The 15685-nt window shown below is 39.5% G+C and overlaps 1 protein-coding gene across 6 annotated transcripts in view; it reads left to right on the top strand.

Moving 5' to 3' along the window:
* The first annotated feature begins 765 nt into the window (after positions 1-765).
* The window catches only part of nlrx1 (NLR family member X1), a 34631-nt gene continuing 19711 nt past the window's right edge, over positions 766-15685 (top strand). For 2 of the 6 annotated variants that reach the window (XM_069894745.1, XM_069894743.1), the window contains exons 1-2: positions 766-1634; positions 5272-5354. The gene's annotated coding sequence lies outside the window, so the exon portion shown is untranslated. The other 4 variants (XM_069894744.1, XM_069894742.1, XM_069894747.1 and 1 more) reach the window with 3 other exon arrangements.

Below are 15685 nucleotides of genomic sequence, written 5' to 3' on the forward strand. Positions count from 1 at the left end.
CATCAATAACTCTGTAGTGGAGAGAGTAGAGAGCACTCAAGTTCCATGGAGTTCACTTAACCAGTGACTAATCATGAACACACAACATCTACGCTGATTTTGGCCAAAACAAATGAACCACAATAGAGGGGAGTTTGAAAGGGATGCTTTTCTGAATTAATATATTAAAGAATCGATGAGGGAACAAAGTTAAACATGAAAATCTGCAGATACTTTGATTATAGTAAAACACAGAAATTCTGGAGAAACTCGGCAGGTCTCACAGTGTCCACAGGAGGTAAAGATAGAAAACTGATGCTTCAGGCCTGAGCCCTTCTTCAAGGTATCAATGAGGGAACAGACTATTTTAAAATTGAGCATGCGGCAGTGAGATGGGCAAATGACTTCAGATTTCAGATTTATTGCAGAGTGCAAACATGACATCATTTACAACCCTGAGATTCTTTTTCCTGCGAGGCAGAATGACCACTTATTGGTAGTGCAAAAAATTGTACTATGTACACATGTAAACAAATAAATATGTGAACAAACTGTGCAATACAGAGAGAAAAACAGACACTCCTCTAAATAATAACATTGACTGACTTTTTCTACCCATGGATGCTATCTGACCCACTGCGTACATTGAAGTCCAACTTGTACAGGACATCATGTACTAACAAGAGATGTGATTTCATCAGTACAGAAGGTGCACTTGCCCTGAGACAATATGGACCCTAATAAAACACCCTCAGCCATGGTGCTTGAGTTGTAATGCAGTCACGACGAGAAGCCAGTTTACTTTGAGGTGGCATGTTCAGGGACATTATTGGGGGCAGAATATTCACAAGGTTTCGAGTAAACGGGGGTTAACTGGATACCTCCTCCTTGTTTCTTTCACTGATACAATGGGCTAAACAGGCACCCTTCCCTGCCCAGCCACTCTATTTCTATCTTGGGGGAGGGGGGAGGGAAGGAAGAGAAGACAACAAGGAGTGGTCTTCAACCTTTTGCTTTCCACTCACATACCACTTTAAGTATTCCCTATGTCATAGGTGCTCTGTGTTTGCTTAAGGTGATAAATGAGTGGAAAGCAAAAGGTTGAAAAGCACTGTTTTAATTGTACCTAATTGGCTCGTTATGTACACATCACTCCAAAGGAAATGGGCCAATGACAATTGTTCTCAAGCAAAATACTTCGGTGACAATTGGGTCACATACCACTTACTAATCACAGAGCATCTAAGGCTCAGGGATTACTTAAAGTGGTATGTGAGTGGAAAGAAAAAGATTGAAGTCATGCGAATCTCCCGAAGTGAACGTTTGCACACTGAGGAGTTTTAGAAGCTACACAGATTGGGCAGGAAGTTGGTGGAGAGCAGAACCTTTGAAAGCTCAGTGAGTTCACTATGGGCGGGTCGATTCGCTGCCGGGAACCATGACCGTTTTAACCACAATCAGGGCGTCCTCGGTAAATGCAACTCCGGATTTGTTAACCCAATCGGGCAGCTGTCGCTAAGGTCGGCGCCTGGTCCCGTATTGTAGCTGTGCTAAAATATCCTTTTCACGAATCCGGGTGGAAGGGAAGGTCGAGCCTTGAGCAGCGGGGCCGTCACGGCCGCGACGGGGACCATCCGGAGCTGTGCAGATCAAAGGTAAGTGTCCCTCTCTCTGTTAACTTGCATTAACCTGGAGCTCCCTTGGCGTCTTTGCACGTCAACGTGTTTGTGAAAGTGACTCTAATCTTTTTAATGTCCGCTCCCCTAAGCCATAGTTGTTCTCTAGTTAGTGGAGGGGCCGTGTTGAAACCACTGCGCTCGGGAAATGGGACTCGTTTGGGTGGGCAGGGACGAGATGGGCTGAAGGGCTGCTTATGGACTCTCACGGGACCTATTTCCGAGGCTGGCAAATTGGAGAGGGCAGCCGGATTTGTTGCGGCATCGCTGGGCGATTCCTGAATCTCCCCAGCCGAGTTGGGCAGCAGGGAATCCATACCATGCTCATTGGGTTCAAAATGTGCAGACACTTGAGCGCAATAATCCAATCTGGTGCCAACTTTTTCCAGTGGTGAAGTCGGCCCCTTTCGCGAGCTAAAGGTGAACGCCGGGGGAAGGGATTCTCGCAGTATTTGTATCCACTTGAAGAAAAGTTGGTCTAAACACTTTTTCTTGCCTGAGGAAGCTGGCCTGTGCAAAGTGTCTGCCACAAGTCCCTGCCACGTCGTGCCTCCCCACAACCAGAATTTTTGGGGCAGTAAAGCACTCGGCAGTTCCCGGAGATGGATAGAAGCAATAAAGGAAGGATTGTTCTGATTTTCGAATGTTGATTCAGTATTTTGCATTTCTTTGTTTATTGTATGCACGCTTTCTTCCAAAATTTCCAATCCAGCTTGTTCCAAGGTTCCTTCTCCTCTTTCTTTCCCCACCCCCATTCGATCCAATTTGGGAATTCATGAACATTTCCCAACGTTCCTGTCACAACAAAGTGAGAAGGATCTGGCAAAGATTCACGAGAACTGAGGGTTTGAGTGAGAAGGAGAGGCTGGATAGGCTTGGACTTCCTTCCCTAGAGTGTAGAAGGCTGAGGAGTGGCCTTGAGCAGGTACATAAAATAATAGGGGCACACATGAGGTGGATGGTCACAATGTCTTTTCCTAGGGCAGGGAATCTAAAACTAAATGGCAGAGGTTTAAAGTGAGTTGCATAAGATTTGAAGGGGACCCAAGGGCACCTTTACACACAAGGTGGTTCGTATGTGGAGCAAGATGCTGGATGAAGTTGGAGACTGGTACAATTTCTACATTTAGTAGGCATTTGGACAGATGTATGGATAGGAAAGGTTGGGAGGGAGATGTGCCAAATGCAGGTAAATGGGAATTGCTAAGGTCGCCCACTTGCTATAAAAGTCTGACTAGATATAAATGACATTTTAAAAAAATACGTTCTCCAAATTTGCATTGTGGCTCAATTTGATTTTTTTTTAAATCTTCATTGAGCAAATTGTTTACCAATGTTGAAAATTAACTCTATGCAAGAATAATCTGTTAGTCTCATTTTAATCAAGTCTGCACCTTTTTTACTAGTTATTTATATTGGCATGAAAATGTTCAAAACATCTGAGTAAGAAGAATGTATTCATGCAAGTGTTGGTTGGAAATCCAGGTTGGTTATTTTAAGCAAATTTTGAGGTTTGAAGCCCAGGATGATGTCTCTTCATCCCTGCACTCCCCTGTTTCCCTCCCTTACTTCTGAGTCCTAACTCCCCACACTGCAATGTAGACAGAACTACCTGCGTGTTGCAATGTCATTCTGAAACAATGTGCATTCCGTCTTGCTTTTTTTTATCTTTTGTTATCATTAAGCACTCTGTTCCTCAGATTTTCAACTTGGTTATTTTGGATATATTCCAAAACTTCTCGGTAAACATTGATTTTATATGTATATATTTAACAGTTGGGTTTCAAACTATCAAACAGAGTTGAACTTGAAGGTAATTAAATTGTTATAATCACAGACACATTGTTGAATTAAAAGCTGATGCTTCGGAATGCCCAGAATTAATCTCAGATCATTTATGGATGGATTAAACAAAGGAGGAAACACCCAACCCCAACCAACCAATTTTCCCTTGCAACCACTGCAACCGTGTCTGCCTGTCCCGCATCGGACTTGTCAGTCACCAACGAGCCTGCAGCTGACGTGGACATACCCCTCCATAAATCTTCGTCCGCGAAGCCAAGCCAAAGAGAAGAAACTGAAGACAGACATTCCTCTAAATAATAAAAAAATAAAGCAACAGAAAGGCAGTGGGAGGTTTTATGGTCTATCTAATTTGCCTTGTGTCCAAATGTGATTTTTATTGAGCAATTCTCATCAAGCCAAACATTAAGTAAAACGCCTTGAGCAGACAGGTAGAAGTCCAAACCTGCTGCATTCACAGCACTTCATTTCGCAGTTTACTTGGGTACTACAAAGAGCATTACAGCACAGTACAGGCCCTTCAGCCTACAATGTTGTGCTGATCTATATAAATCTACTCCAAAATAAACCTTCCCTACCTCATAACCCTCTTTTTCTTTCATCCATAGGCCTGTTCAAGAGTTTTTTAAATGCTTCTATTGTTTCAGCCTTCATCACCACCCTTGGAATTGCATTTCAGGCACCCACTACTTTTTTTTTTAAAACACCTGACATCTCCCTTAAACATTCTTCCTTTCATTTTTTTTTTTTTTTTTACAGATGTCTTCTATTTGCTACTCTCACCCTGGGTAAAAATGTGCTGGCTGTCCACCCTCTCATTATATTGTAGACTTATTAAATCACCTCTCATCCTTCCTCACTCCAAAGAGAAAAGCCCAAGCTCTGCTAACCTTGCCTCATAAGATACATTTTCCAATCCAGGCAACATCCTGGTAAATCTTCTCTGCGCACTCTCAAGAATCCACAATACTCTTGTGCAGTCTAATCAGAGTTTAATAGAGCTGCAACGTTAACTCTCAAATTCAGTCCCCCAGCATACCATCAGCCTTCTTAACTACCCTATCAACCTGCAAGGCAACTTTGAGATCTATGGAGATCTTTGGATTTGGATCCCAAGGTCCATCTGTTCTTCCACACTGTTAATAATCCTGCCATTAACCATGTACTCTGCCTTCAATTTTGACCTTTGAAAAGGCATCCCTTCACATATATCTGGATTGAACTCCATCTGCCACTTTACCATCCAACTCTGCATTGTGTTTATATCCTTTTGTAACCTACGACAACCTTCTACCTTATCCACAACACCTCCAACCTTCGTGTCATCTGCAAACTTATTGGCCCATCCCTCTACATTTTCGTCCAGGTCATTTATAGAAATCGCAAAGATCAGAGGACCCAGGACAGATTCCTGCAGAACTCCAGGCAGAATATGGAATACTGACTTTTTAAAACATTATTTTCTGCTTCCACAACCTCTTTGAGAGTTCTCAACAGACAACCCAGTTCTCTCCTATATGCCAATCCTTCACTCACTGTCTGGTGAAGGATTGGCGTACAGGTAAATCCTTGAGAGTTAAGGAAGTACAATTTAAAGCAGAGGGAAGGGCTAAGTTTGGAAGAAAACAGGAATTTAAATATTGCATGTGCTAACTGGGAGAAAAGACAGAGCTATTTAATATTGCTGTCCATCAAGACTCTGCCTAGAGATTGGTTGTTTTGTTTCAAAGTTACGGTTTTTTTTTAAAGTACCTTTTGGAAGTTTTAGTTTATTTTGTAGACTTGCATATCACCTTATCCTTTCCTTTTTCAGTCTTAGGCCCTCCTGGCTTCTGGCCATGCCATGGCCCACAACTGGCAATGACCAAGCAATATTTTCAAGTCAAAGGCAGCTCTGTAAGAAACACCTCTTTATCTAATTTAAAGATTTTTTTTTTAAAGAGCCACGTTGAAACATGCTGTGGGCCACTGGTTGAAAACCATTGGTAAACATCTTTGGTCATCATACATCTTGGGATGGAATCTCTTACTTCTTTTGTCTTTCTGAAAGACCATATTTCTAGAAGTGCTGCATTCCCCCAGCGTGACACAAAGTGTTGGTCAGGAATTTTTGCTCGAGCTTCTGAGCAATAATCCAACCTTCATACCTTTCATCCAGTGAGGCACAGCTTCCAAAAATTCAACCCTGCCCCATTTACAGCAAGATCCCACAAATGTATGATTAAGGCTTGAATGTTAATCGTGGCAAGAAAGAAACTGCCTGGTTTTTGAAGAGTATTGTAAAAACACTTAACATTAAACTACTGGATCAAGAGAACTAACCTTTCACATTAGTTATCTGACTGAAGCTGTCATCTCCAACAATGTAATGCAGTTTCAATGATTTCCTGAGACTTGAATGTGGTATCTTGTCCTATCTTGTGTAAAAGTTCAAGTGATTTCATCCAAGACTATTTACACATAGATTTGAAATCTTGTATTTGAGAAAAACAAGAATTGCAGCATATATGCCTGATTTTATGGTACTTGCCATGTCATCTGTAGTGAGTGCAGGATTCCACAAGCATGTATTGCATCCAATCATGTAATGCTATTGGTGTATGCAACTAAAATAGAACACTGGTTCTCTCACACATCATCAGATGTGGCTGGGATTTCTATTCCCTCGTCAGTGATATTTGAGCAGAGTGGAGACAGTTTGTCCTCTGCTCATTTGATCAGCCTGCAGGTGAAGAGGACTGTCCGACCTCAAGTGCTGGAGTTTGTGAGCACGAACCATGGAATTGAAGGTCAGTCTCTAAACCTGTCATTAAGGGCAAATTGTCTTCTGCTGTATTCTGTTAAGGCCCTGTGGGAAGTGAAAGTAATTGTATTATTCAGCTTTACTTCTGTTTTTGCATTGCTGTTCTCCTTCAAATGTCAATTGAACAATTTGCATTTTCAGTAGAACTGCTGTTAACTGGAATTCAAGCAACCAGCAGTCTCAAGCAAACAGCAAAACAAAATCTCAGAAAATAAATAGGTTTTTAAAAAAAGTTTAAAATTGGTTGGTTCGCAACACATAACCTTAAGCAACCAGGAAATTCACTTATCCAGCATAAACCAATCCCCATCGGTGCCTGATGCCAGGGGCTTGACTATACTTTAAGTGAAACATCCCATAAACTTATTGGCCCATCCCTCTACATCTTCGTCCAGGTCATTTATAAAAATCGCAAAGATCAGAGGACCCAGGACAGATCCCTGCGGAACTCCAGGCAGAATATGGAATACTGTATTTTTAAAACATTATTTTCTGCTTCCACAACCTCTTTGAGAGTTCTCAACAGACAACCCATTCACTGAAATATTATTCAATTTGAAGTTGCGGACATTCGGGTGCTTCTGACCTGCTACGGAAGAAAGTTTCTTATGTGACATCATTGAGTCCTCAGGATTCCTTTTAAAAATCAGTCTCTCTCAAACCTCTTGACTCAATGAAAATGTAAACAGCTTCCAAAATATATATCCATTTACTTAGTGGCAGATGCATTACAAATGTAATTGTTCCATACGTCATTTTCTGCCATGTTCCCCTCCCTACCTCCAGGCACAATGGAGGTGGGCAGAGCTGCACTGAGCTAAAAGCCTGAATAAAATATCTGGAGCAATTGATGTTGAGTTGGAAAAAGTTTGTTGAATTAACCTGATTCCTGTTTATAGTCTGAGGTGGCTGGAAGCACTACTGAGAATGGAACATAGGATCCAGCAGCTTGTCAATTCTTTCCTATATGCCATTCCTTCACTCGCTGTCTGGTGAAGGATTGGCGTACAGATAAATCCTTGAGAGTTAAGGAAGTACAATTTAAAGCAGAGGGAAGGGCTAAGTTTGGAAGAAAACAGGAATTTAAATATTGCATGTGCTAACTGGCAGAAAAGACAGAGCTATTTAATATTGCTGTCCATCAAGACTCTGCCTTGTCCTGGTTGAATCAATGAGGGACCCCCCCCCCTTTTTTCAAGGTAGCAAAGTTAAATTTCAGCTCCCAGACTCATCCTCGTACCTCCATCTGGATCTTGACACCATTACTGTACATCCGATATTCCATACAGTAAAGCATCTCATCCCCTTGGGATTTCGTCCCTTTACTCTTGCAGCCCTGCACACCTTCTGTCTGCTGCTCAAAATCCTACAGTAAGATTGACCCAGCAGACCATTGTATCAGCCTGTCCCATCAAACCTCTGTCCTCTTATCTTGACTCCAATCTTCTGGAGCAGTACATTCCTGCACATAGGTGAAACCTCCACTGCCCTCTGCAGTTTCCTGGTCCCAACTGGATCATCTTTACCATGCTCATACAAAATTCTACACCATATTCCCATATGAGGATGGTTTGAGAGTTCCATGCTGCTTGTTTGAAAAGAGGCCCAAACAGATCCCCAACACCAACATGCATATTTGCCTGGCTAAACTAATTTTCACAGTGAACCTCCATCAAATCCACTCAATTTCTACACAACAATGGTGTTTCTGATGAAACTCACTTGGACCCAACTGCATCCTTGTGTTCTAAGGGGTTTGCTTTTTTTTTTAAATACATCGACAGCCATAATCAGTGCTACTCCTGCACTTGTTCAGAACTTAAAAGTTTAATTACTTCTCTATCTGCTCTATCACATGACCCATTTCTGACTCTTCCCCTCCCTTTTAGGATTTCTCAATCTCTACTTGTTTGTTATCAATGAACTTTAATTACAAGCCCATGGACTCCCACAGCTACCTTGATCATGTTTTGATCCAGCTTGCTTCATGCATGGAGTCTATCCCATTTTTATCATTCATCTATCTCTCTTCCCTTTCTATTTATGTCAATAGAACATTACATACAGAAACGGGCCTTCTAGTCTATGCCGAACTATTATTCTGGCTAGTTCCACTGACCTGTATCCAGCCCACAGTACTCTGTACCCCTCCCATCCATGCACATGTCCAAATTTTTCTTGAATGTTAAAACTGAGCATGCATCTACCAATTCAGCTGGCAGCTTGTTTCACACTTCCATTCCTCTGTAAGTAAAGGTTCCCCCTAAATAGTTCCCCTTTCACCCTTATCCTGTGTCTACTGGTTTGTATCTCACTTAATGTCAGTGGGAAAAACCCTACTTGCATTTACTCTAGCTATAATGCCTGATAATTTTGCATACCTCTATCAAATCTGCCATCATTCTCCACTCCAAGGAATAAAGTCCTAACCTGTTTAACCTTTCCCGGTAATTCAATTCCTCAAGTCCTGTCAATATCTTAGTCAATCTTCTCTGTATTCTTTCTAGCTTACTGATAGCTTTCCTGTCGTTAGGTGACCAAAACTGCACACAATACTCCAAATATGACCTTACCAATGTCTTACACAACTTCACGATAACTCACAACTTGTGGAGTCAATACTTTGATTTATGAAGGTCAATGTGTCAAAAACTCTCTGATCTTGCAATGTGGTGCCACTCTAGAAATTGTGTATCTGTATTCCCAGACCCCTCTTTTACCGACTCCAGTGCCCTACCATTTACTGTGTATGACCTATCTTGGTGTGTCCTTCCAAAATGCCACACCTCACACTTGTCTGCAATGATTTCCATCTGCCATTTTGCAGCTCATTTTTCTAGCTGGTACAGATTCCTCTGCAAGTTTTGAAAGCCTTCCCCCACAGTCCACTACACCTCAAATCTTCGTGACTTTCTGTACAGTTTCATCTGAGATGTCATCCTTCCAGAATCATGATTTCCATTCCACCAAATTTAACAGAGCCAACAGCTGCATTTCATCAATTTTCCTGAAGTCCTGTTCTCACTGCTTCTCCTTCTGAACAGTCTGCAGCCCCGACCCTTTAGTTCTCCATCTCATCCCCAGACTGATAGATGTGTAGTCTCCTGCATTGTTAAAATGATGCCCAGTGTAAGTTTAAGGACCATTGCCTCATTTTTCAACTGGGCATGTTGCAGCCCTCTGAACTTGATATCCAGTTCAACTGTTTTGGGTAAGGAGGAGTCACGTGATGGAGTAGTGGCCGGTCGGGGAACTCCAGCCCACTCCAGAAAAGTTTAAAAAAAAACACAGAAAACACAAAGGCACAAACACAAAAATTAAAATAAAGTGAAAGTAAAGGTGGGAAGAAAATGGCAGCGAAGAAAGAAAAGTCGAAAGCAACGGGAAGAAGAGAAGAAGAAAAGACATCGGAAGAAGAAGGTGAAGGCCTTACCTGCCGCGGAGAGAGAAGCCCGCTCCCTAAGGTCAGTCGAAGTCCCGAGCTCAGGGACTACAAAACTGGCTCGCGGAGCCAAGCAAAAGTGCGCATGACAAAAAAAACACTGACGGGAGGGGGGACCAGCTGAGGAGTCGATCTCCACAGCTGAGAATAACAGCTACAGCACAACAACAAGAGAACATAGAAAACAATGAGAACAAGAAAGAAGAGTAAAAAGAAATCAAGGAAACAACAGATGACCAACCCAGAGGAAGAAGAAGAAGAAGAACATAGAGAAATGGAAGAAGAAGGGAAGGGCAAGACAATGGATTTTTTTTTAAAGAATATATGGAATCAGTAAAAGAATGGCAATCACAAGAATTTAGTGAAATAAAAAGAAGAATTAAAAGTACAGAAGAAAAAATGAATAGATTAGAGATGGTCATGTCAGATATAGGAAAAAGAGTGGACAAGGTGGAAGAACGAGAAACAGCCGTAGAAATGGAAGTAGAGGACTTAAAAAAGCAATTAGAAGAATCTAATAAAAAAAATTAAAGAGACACAAGAGCTGTTAGCTCAGAAGATGGATATAATGGAAAATTATAATAGAAGAAATAATATAAAGATAGTGGGCCTTAAGGAAGATGAAGAAGGCAAGAATATGAGAGAATTTATAAAAGATTGGATCCCCAGGGTCCTAGGAAGACCAGAATTACAGGAAGAAATGGAAATATAAAGGGCACATAGAACATTAGCCCCTAAACCACAGCCACAACAAAAACCAAGATCCATTTTAGTAAAATTCCTAAGATATACAACAAGAGAAAATATATTGGAGAAAGCAATGAAGAAAATAAGAGAAGACAAAAAGCCACTGGAATACAAAGGTCAAAAAAAAATTTTCTATCCAGACATAAGTTTGGAACTCCTGAAGAAGAGAAAGGAGTTTAATACAGCAAAAGCGATCCTATGGAAAAAAGGATATAAATTTATGCTAAAGTACCCAGCGGTACTTAAAATAGTTATTCCAGGGCAGCAAAACAGACTATTCTCGGATCCGGAGGAGGCACGAAAATTTGCAGAACAACTACAAAACAGACAGAGAGATGAAGACATGTAACGAGAGCAAAAATGACCACGAACTATATATATGTGTGTATATGAGTGTATCCGTATTTAAAGGAAAATATATAGAGTATAGATAAGAAGTAATAAGGGAAAGAAAGGGAAGAGAGGAAGTAAGGAGGGAATTAAGAAAGTGACCTTTGTTATATATGAAAATTAAAATCTTTTCTGGGGGGGCTGGGTGGGGAAGAGTTACGGTCACTGCGAAATCAGTTGACGCTTCCGAGTGAATTCGCAAATCCAAATGGAAAGGGGAGATGTGGTTGCCCGACAAGGGATAAAGGGCAACTCAGGAAGGGGAGGGGATAGTGGGGTTAAAGAAATTTTAGATAGGAGAATAAGGGAAATGTTTGATGTTTTAGAAATGTTATCTTATAAAGTGTTCAAAACAAGAAAGCAGAAATGGATAAGAAGGAAAGGAAAGATAAACAAAGTATGAAATGGCTATGTTGAACTATATGACTTTAAATATTAATGGAATACATAACCAAATCAAAAGGAAGAAACTGCTAAATTTACTGAAAAAAGAAAAAATTGATATAGCATTTGTGCAAGAAACACACTTAACTGAAATGGAGCACAAGAAATTAAAGAGGGATTGGATAGGACATGTAACAGCAGTGTCATATAATTCAAAAGCTAGAGGAGTAGCTATATTAATCAGTATAAATGTACCAATTAAAATAGAAGAGGAAATAATAGATCCAGCAGGGAGATACGTAATGATAAAATGTCAGATGTATTCGGAGTTTTGGAATTTACTCAATGTATGTTCACCTAACGAAGAAGATCAAAAATTTATGTAAGATATTGTTTTGAAGATGGCAGACACGTAAGGGAACATACTAATAGGAGGGGATTTCAATCTTAATTTGGATTCAAACATGGATAAAACTGGGAAAAAAATTAACAGAAAGAACAAAGTAACCAAATTTATAATTAAATCGATGCAAGAAATGCATCTTTTGGATATATGGAGGAAACAACACCCAAAGGAAAAGTAATATTCATATTATTCGGGTAGACATAAAACATACTCAAGAATAGACCTATTCCTGTTATCAGCTCGCATGCAAGACAGAGTTAGAAAAACAGAATATAAATCTAGAATATTATCGGACCACTCACCCCTGATATTGACAATAGAGTTAGAGGACATCCCTCGAAGAATGTATAGATGGAGATTAAACTCCATGCGACTTAAAAGGCAGGATTTTAGAGAATTAATTGAAAGACAAATTAAAATGTACTTTGAAATAAATACGGAATCAGTGAAAGATAAGTTTATACTATGGGACGCAATGAAAGCGTTCATCAGAGGGCAAATAATAAGTTATGTAACCAAGATGAAGAAGGACTACAATCAGGAAACAGAGCAGTTGGAAAGGGAAATAGCAAATATAGAAAAAGAATTAGCAATGAAGGAAGACACAACTAAAAGAAGAGAATTGGCAGATAAAAAAATAAAATATGAAACACTACAAACATATAAGGTGGAGAAGAACATAATGAAGACAAAACAGAAATATTATTTCTTTGGCTTGGCTTCACGGATGAAGATTTATGGAGTGGGTAAAATGTCCACGTCAGCTGCAGGCTCGTTTGTGGCTGACAAGTCCGACGCAGGACAGGCAGACACGGTTGCAGCGGTTGCAGGGGAAAATTGGTTGGTTGGGGTTGGGTGTTGGGTTTTTCCTCCTTTGTCTTTTGTCAGTGAGGTGGGCTCTGCGGTCTTCTTCAAAGGAGGTTGCTGCCCACCGAACTGTGAGGCACCAAGATGTACGGTTTGAGGTGATATCAGCCCACTGGCGGTGGTCAATGTGGCAGGCACCAAGAGATTTCTTTAGGCAGTCCTTGTACCTCTTCTTTGGTGCACCTCTGTCACGGTGGCCAGTGGCGAGCTCGCCATATAACACGATCTTGGGAAGGCGATGGTCCTCCATTCTGGAGACGTGACCCACCCAGCGCAGCTGGATCTTCAGCAGCGTGGACTCGATGCTGTCGGCCTCTGCCATCTCGAGTACTTCGATGTTAGGGATGAAGGTGCTCCAATGAATGTTGAGGATGGAGCGGAGACAACGCTGGTGGAAGCGTTCTAGGAGTCGTAGGTGATGCCAGTAGAGGACCCATGATTCGGAGCCGAACAGGAGTGTGGGTATGACAACGGCTCTGTATACGCTTATCTTTGTGAGGTTTTTCAGTTGGAACTAGGAGAAAAAACGCACAAAATTCTAGCATGGCAGCTTAAGACAGAACAAACTAAGAGAATGGTATTGGCATCAAGGAAAAAAGACAAACAAATCACATATAATCCAACGGAGATTAATGAAAACTTCAGAGAATTCTACGAACAATTATAGCAAACTGAAAATGAAGGGAAAGAAGACAAAATAGATGAATTTTTAACTAAAATTGAACTACCAAAATTACAAATAGAAGAACAAAATAAATTAATAGAACCATTTGAAATAGTAGAAATACAAGAGATAATTAAAAAAACTACCGAATAATAAAACAGGAGAGGATGGATTCCCAATAGAATTCTATAAAACATTTAAAGATTTATTAATTCCTCCCCTCCTGGAAGTAATCAACCAGATTGATAAAACACAAAGCTTACCAGATTCATGCAAAACAGCAATAATTACGGTAATACCAAAGACAGGGAAAGATCCACTCGCACCAGCATCATATAGACCAATATCTTTACTTAACACAGATTATAAGATAATAGCTAAACTATTAGCAAGCAGATTAGCCGACTACGTACCAAAAATAGTAAATCTAGAACAAACTGGATTTATTAAAAAAAGACAAACAACAGACAATATTTGTAAATTTATTAACTTAATTCATGCAGTAGAAGGAAATAAAGCTCCAACAGTAGCGGTTGCTTTAGACGCAGAGAAGGCCTTTGACAGAGTAGAATGTAATTATTTATTCAAAGTACTACAAAAATTCAGTTTACCAGAGAAATATATTAATTGGATTAAAGCATTATATAAGGGGCCATTGGCAAAAGTGACAGTAAATGGATATATATCAAAACAATTTAACTTAAGCAGATCAACAAGGCAGGGGTGTCCACTATCGCCCTTATTGTTCGCGTTAGCCATAGAACCACTAGCAGAACTGATAAGAACAGAAAATAAAATAAAAGGGATAAAAATAAAAGACAAGGAATATAAAATCAGTTCATTTGCAGATGATGTTATAGTATACTTAGCAGAACCAGAAATATCAATAAAAGAATTACATAAGAAATTGAAGGAATATGGAGAAATGTCGGGATACAAGATTAACGCAAATAAAAGTGAAGCAATGCCAATGAATAATGCGGATTTCTCAAAATTTAAGAAAGAATCACCATTCAGATGGCAAATGCAAACAATGCGATACCTTGGTATACAAATAAATAAAAACCTCGGCCATCTATATAAACTCAATTATTATCCACTAATGAAAAAATTACAGGACGACTTAGAGCATTGGAAAGACTTACCACTAACACTAATAGGAAGGATAAACTGTATTAAAATGAACATTTTCCCAAGGATACAATACCTATTTCAGGCATTGCCAATACACTTGATGGAGAAATTCTTCAAGGAGTTAAAGAAAATAATAAGGAAATTTTTATGGAAAGGGGGGAAACCGAGGATAGCACTAGATAAATTAACAGAATGGTATAAACAAGGAGGCTTACAACTGCCAAACTTTAAAAATTATTATAGAGCCGCACAATTAAGATACCTATCAGATTTTTATCAAACAAGGGAAAAGCCAGATTGGACTAGATTAGAACTAGATAAAATAGGGGAGAAGATACCCGAACATATATAAATGGGATAAAAAATTGGTACAATGTAGGAATTCTCCAGAATTACATCATCTGCTCAATATTTGGAAGAAGATTCATGTAGAAAGGAATAAAATAAATTACCAACTACCAAAACTAATACTGACGCAAAATCAGCTAATCCCTTTTACAATAGATAACCTTTCCTTTAGAGAATGGGATAAAAAAGGGATCAAAAGAATAGAAAATTGCTTTTCGGTAAATAAATTATTATCCTTTGAACAAATGAAGGATAAATATAATATAACTCACGATACAGTGTTGGCATACTACCAACTGAAATCCTACTTGAAGGACAAATTGGGAAGCAGTCTGAGGTTACCAGAAGGAAGTAATTTTGAGTATGTGATTACAGACACAATGATGATCGAAAAATTTATGACGAACATGTATATTAAACTACAAGAAAAGGAGAATGAGGAAACTAATGGTAAAACTAAACAAAAATGGGAACAAGATCTAAACATAAAGATAAGGAAGGAAACATGGGAGAAGTTATGCTCGGGAACTATGAGAAATACAATAAATACGAGGTTACGTATGATACAATATAACTGGATACATAGGCTATATATTACACCTCAAAAGTTAAATAAATGGGACCCAACAGTATCTGACAGATGTTTTCACTGTAAAAAGGAAATGGGAACAACAATTCATGCAATCTGGACATGTGAGAAAGTGAAAACATTTTGGGAAGATCTAGACCAGATATTAAATGAAATCACAAAGAGCAATATACCAAAAAACCCAGAGATCTTCCTCCTAAGTAATATAAAAAACAAAGAATTTGGACTTGATTTGGATGGTGCACAAAAAAGATTTGTTAGGATAGCCCTAGCTGTAGCAAAAAAATGTATTATGTCAGCCTGGAAATTAGAAGATAACTTGAGAATACAGCAATGGTATATGGAAATTAATAAATGTATTCCATTAGAAAAAATAAACATATAATTTAAGAAATAATATTACAATATTTAAACAAATATGGGAGCCATACATGAAACACAATAGAGAAAACC

This window comes from Narcine bancroftii, chromosome 8 (assembly GCF_036971445.1).
Source record: "Narcine bancroftii isolate sNarBan1 chromosome 8, sNarBan1.hap1, whole genome shotgun sequence".
Classification (NCBI taxonomy): Eukaryota; Metazoa; Chordata; class Chondrichthyes; order Torpediniformes; family Narcinidae; genus Narcine; species Narcine bancroftii.